Here is a 6000-nt window from a genome sequence, read left to right on the forward strand (position 1 = left end):
ATACTATAATGACATACCTCTTTTTGCCCTATGCTGCTTCATTATCTCTATCTTCACATAGCCTTTTCTCCTTTGCATCTTCTATTATTTCATTCCACTCCATTGGTGGAATCATAGGAGGACGGTCGTACTTTGAGTTATCCTTAAGACCCCTTCTATATTGATCCCTCAGTATTTATATGCTTTGCTGCTCTTTTCAAAAGTAGGCCAGTGTCAAAAATGTTTTTCCCAAATTTCTCCTCAATGGATGCAATTAGCTGATTTTTTAATTCCCCAGCTTGTAAATTCCACCTTTTTAAAAACAAAAAGATTGTTAGATCAATAACTTTAATATATTACAATAAATAGAAGAAAATAAAAATTATGTAGCAATGATATGAAACTACGTACCTTTTACGTATGGTGGGTCCAAACAGTCTCAATGTCATATGAAAAAGATGTTCAAAGAAAGCATTATTACCTACAAAAACATAAAGGATTTATTATGCCAAAATGAGTAATGTAAAAGTAAACTAAATTTACACTTTAAAAAATATCAATTTTAAAGCACTTGGAAGCTTTCGTTCTCTTAATGGAAACATAGTTTTCTTATTCAGCAACAATGTCCCTTCATACAAACCAGTACTAATCACACGAACTGCTCCAGGAAATGGATCAACTTCAGTAGTTCTGCTCTCTATTGCTCTATCAACTGAAACATCATAACAATTAAATGACAATTTTAGTATTGCTCTTTGTTGGTCAACCTCCTTGCCTATGTCCATGTCTCTCTATGTGTGGCTATATATATATATATATATCTATGTCTGTGTGTGTGTGTGTGTGTATATGTATGTATGCATGGTGTGTGTATGCAAGCTTCTGTAGACATCATTTAAGCACTAATGTGCTACTTCGTTGTTTATCAACTTGTAGAAAGACATTACAAAATATAGCTCATTACAAAATATAGCAAAACAAGGTTTTACCAGTTCTACTGGGCATAGACGATAATGTTTGCATGGTCCTTGTTGTCAACAATGCAGCAGACAATAGTGGACCGCCAACCAAAGGAGGAGTCCGCACTTCATCATGAGATGAAGAATAGAATATTGTTAGCAAAGACATTTGCAATGGATAAAGATCAAATGGGATACTAGCAAGAAACATTGACAAAAAAAAAGGTAAGTGTTATAATGTTGATCAAAACAAACAAAGTGTTACTTACACGAAGGTACTGTGAAACAACCCTGACCATGTTCAGCATGTAATGTCGCAACTGGCACATATGTCTATACAAGAACACATAAAATCAGAGATCATGATCCATAAGATATTATAATATATTAATATCTATTGAACTTCTATTACTACTTTAGTCAAATTACTGCTTACTTTCAAAGATTGGATTCTACAGTCCAATTCTATTCTCAGTGCCTCTTTCTCCTCACTTCTGTCACCCTTTATGATAATTTGAACAAGCTCATCAGTGTATCTTTGTGTAATTTGTTGGGTGATGAATACAGGGTTAGTACTAAGGCCAATTTCATGTAGATATGATGCTCGTATTTCAGATTGCATTTGATCAGCGATCATTGTAGCTTTTTCCTATCAGCTGTGACATCAAATATTCGTATACTTTCATCAAAATAACTTCAAAGCCATAAAGAAAAGAACATAATAATAGGACATTTTTGTCTATATTAACATTAAAATTTACAATAATTAATATTTACCTCTACTGAGGGTGTCTGACATGGTGCATCCATATTGCCCTGTGAAAAAAATTAGTAAGTCTTAGAAATCAGTAGTGAAATTAAAGTAATAGACTTACCAAAAAAAAATATTAATAATAAAGTAGATTGTATATGTAAATAATTTGTGTTAAGTTAAAAATTTAGCATAACTAATGTTTATATCTAAAATAATATTTGGCATGTTCTACTTAATGTTTATATGTGCACATATGGTTTGGAAAGAAATATTTGGTCATACAAGACCCCATCATAGTTGACATTGATCGTACTTGAAGATTTCATTGATCATCATGATTGTCATCCATGTCATCATCATCATCATCATCATCACCATCACTGTACTCATCACTTTGATCGTCGTCGTCACCACCACCATCTTCATCACCATCATCATCCTCTTGATCACTATCATCATCATGACCATCATCGCCATGATCATCACCATCTTCGTCACCATGATCATGATCATCATTAGCATCATCATCATCATTATCACCATTATTGTTAGCATGACCAAAACCATCACCATCTTCTTCTTCTTCATCACTGGGTAACTGTTGTTTCTGATAATCATTTACTTCCTCTTGTGCTTCTTCAATATCTTCTTCTTTGATCACATTATACTTTACTAGCCTTCCTCTTGGGTCATGTCTAACAACAAATGACCAACCTGGTTTGTCTGGAACACCAAAGTAAAACACTTGCTCATATTGACTTGGAAGAACATAGGGCTCATCTCCGACTGGCTCAAATGACCTTGTATTAATCATAGTAAATCCACTGTCGTGTTCAATAATAGTCCTATCGGGATCATTTCGATTCAGTTGTAACCTAAACCATTTGACAACAAATAGAACTATTTTGAATGAATTAAAGTCACACTCAATTATATCATCCAAAATTCCATAGTATCAATTTTTAGATTGTTGAGGATGTATGTCAGTTCTAGATGAAATATTGGTGACCACAAAGACAACACTTATCTTGAAATCACACATTTTCTTTGTTTCATCTAACTTTTTTGTGTGGCATTTATAGCCATGGTAGTACATAGCTTTGTGGTGTTTGACCTGCAATTATTCAAACATGTCAAGAATCTTCTCATTGATCTGTGAGTTGATATTAAACTTATGTCTCATGATTAGTAATCTTATGCATACCTTTGTATCTCTTAAGCCATATATTAGATCAAGTACCATTGGCGTAACATTGGGATCTCCATTATGATGAGCTTCTTTAACCAACGATCCATGCAACACCATCCCATGTTAATGAGCGACCATTTTCTTGAGACTGTTAAATCTATACTATCATCCAATCAAGATTGTTTGCAATATACAAGTGTAGTGCATCCCACTCATGACCAACTATAAAGAAGACAATTACACCAGTTAGAAACAACTTATATATATTGATGATGGATAAGAATTTTTAAATTACAAAAAAAAACTTATAATTACCTCTCACCCTCCTCAATCTACCTTTCCCCGTCAGGTACTCCCCTTTGAATTTGTCATTACAATTGGGATCCCAAATGCGATCTAGATGGATACCTGCTGCAAACTTTGGAAGATATTCACTGATATACACTATGGTCTGGTATATCATATATCCCTCTATCATAGAACCCTCAGGACATGCTCTTTGTTGAACCAAGCCCTTCATAAATTTCAAATGCCTCTCAACCATCCACATTGATCTAGCTTGTATAGGTCCACACAATTCAATCTCCTCAACTTGATGTATGAGGTAGTGTTCTTGAGCATTGAAAAACGTTGGAGGTAAACACTTTTGCATTTCACACACAAGCTGTGGAATTTTTCTCTTCCAATATTTTATATCTTTTTTATCAATTTCTTTAGATGATAACCACCTAAATGAGATTCAACACGCAAACACACATAGAGGAAATTTCAAATAAAATTATACAATAGATTTCAGATAAAAAGCTACAAATCTAAGAAAAAACACTCTTCTAACCTCATGTATTTTCCAAGATCATATATAACTTGTTTAATACTATTGTCAAACTATTGTGGAAGGGATAGAGGTAGGACGAACTGCAATCATTAAAAAATGATCATTTCAATATATTATTAAATAATGCAACTAGTACTACATTCAATCTTACAAATATATTTTAAATAGAAAACATGACTTACCTTGAGGAAGGTATGCCAATCATGTGTCTTCAACCCTGGCCCAAAATCACCTTTCTTTGATAGAAGAGTGCTTATATTTGCAGCAAATCCTGTTGGAAATTTTGTTTTTTTTATGACTTCTTTTAATGCATCACTTTGTTGCTCTGTTAATAACCAAGGAAGGGCACATGTATTTATGTGATCTTCATTGCTATTTGATTCAATGAAAACTTTTAGTGCATGATTAGATTCATGAATGTCAGTACAAATTTTAGCAATTTGTTCTCTATCATGCCTTCCATCCAACATTTTCCATAGTGTCTCTGTTACATTCTTTCCAATATGCATAGCATCAAACAAATGCACGATTGGGAGATCCTTGTAGTATGGTAACCTACTAAATTGAGTAGGATAACTTTTCATTCCTCTAGGAAGTTGGTCATTGATGCCTTGATGACCTTCATGAGCATCATTTACAGCATTAGTAAATATAAGACAATATCGAAATACAAATTGTAAACTTTGGATGAAAAATTGGACATTACCTCGACGATTTAGTCGATCATATTCCAACTTCCATAAATGAGGTGTCATTCTTTGTGGCCTTGATGATGTCTCTTCTTTCCCATTGAAAAGATGTTTTTCGGCAATTCGACACCTATGATTATTGTGGAGAAAGTAGTTAGCTCAGGGGCATCATGTATTGTCCATATAAGCATTGCATGGAATTGAAATTATCGATGTCCTATCGGTCTAGAGATGTCATACATAGTGATGTAATTCCATAACTTCAACAACTCGTCAATTAGGGGCTCAATATACACGTTCATAGCTTTAACTTGGTATTTATCTAGCAATTGAATGAACATAAACATTACGTAATTATTATAACCATTTTCATGTACTATTTATAAATTAATTTAGATAACTATAAAAAAAAATACCTGGCACAATCATTGACAACATTATGCGCTCCCTCTTTATTGACATCCAAGGAGGAATGTTATTGTTAATAACAAAAATAGACCATACTGAGTAAACAAATCTCATATCTCCATATGGATTGACACCATCCACCACCAATGAAAGTTTCAGATTACGAGGTTCTTCTTTAAAGTGTGACCATGTTTCTTCTATCTCTTTAAATGCAGAACCATCGGTAGGATAATGTCATCCTGACTTCTATTACGTGCATGGTAATAACTGTTCTAGACGTGGAATAATGGAAATGTACTAAAGAACCTTGTGAGGCACTTTTTTTGTTATTTGATCTGACCGATATCTACTAACATGACAATCATGACATTCTGTTGCAAATTCATGTTGTTTATGATATAGAATGTGATCATTCGGACATGCATGTATTGTCTGATACTTCATTCCAATCTAATCCATAATGTTGGATAATTCTCAGTATGAATGAGGCAAAATGTTTGATGGTGGTAACAAAAACTCACTAATCAACCTACAACAACAAATATGCATTATTAATATAATGAATAGTAATTGTATGCTAACCTTGAAGATGACAAAAATGAGATACCTTAGCATACCTGACATCCCTACATTGGATATGCTATTCATAACCTTTAAGTTCACCAACAACACTATAGCCGACAGTAGACTTGTTTGGGAGCCTGGGTATAAGGGCTCGTGTGCCTTCTCAAGTAAAGGTATATCAAGACCATCTTCATCATTATTATCAGATTCACTAGTATCATCATTGTGAGCCTCTTCATCACTTGCCCCAATACCATCTTCTTCAATCATGTCCTCTGGCACATTATCATCTTCTTCCATGGGAGCATTATCCTCAACTTGGATATTCACACCTCCATGTTCCTCTAGTAGGAAATCCACATTCAGCAATGGACAAAAATTGTGGCCCCCTTCAACATGACCATATTGCCTACAATGACTCTGGGCTGTTGTGATTAGAATTCTTCGATTCATTAAACCCTTACACTTTTTGCAAGGACAATAACATTTATCAAGTTTTCTTTAGAATTGAGCCCACAATGCAGCCATTGTCTCATTATTTTCTTCTAGATTCATATTGTCAGGCGTGGTCTTTCTTCATAGGAAAATATACCTACAAATAAATTGGACATGTTGTGATTAAT

The sequence above is a fragment of the Cupressus sempervirens genome, chromosome 10 (genome assembly GCF_028749045.1).
Source record: "Cupressus sempervirens isolate cs-2001-9-10 chromosome 10, ASM2874904v1, whole genome shotgun sequence".
NCBI classification, from domain to species: Eukaryota; Viridiplantae; Streptophyta; class Pinopsida; order Cupressales; family Cupressaceae; genus Cupressus; species Cupressus sempervirens.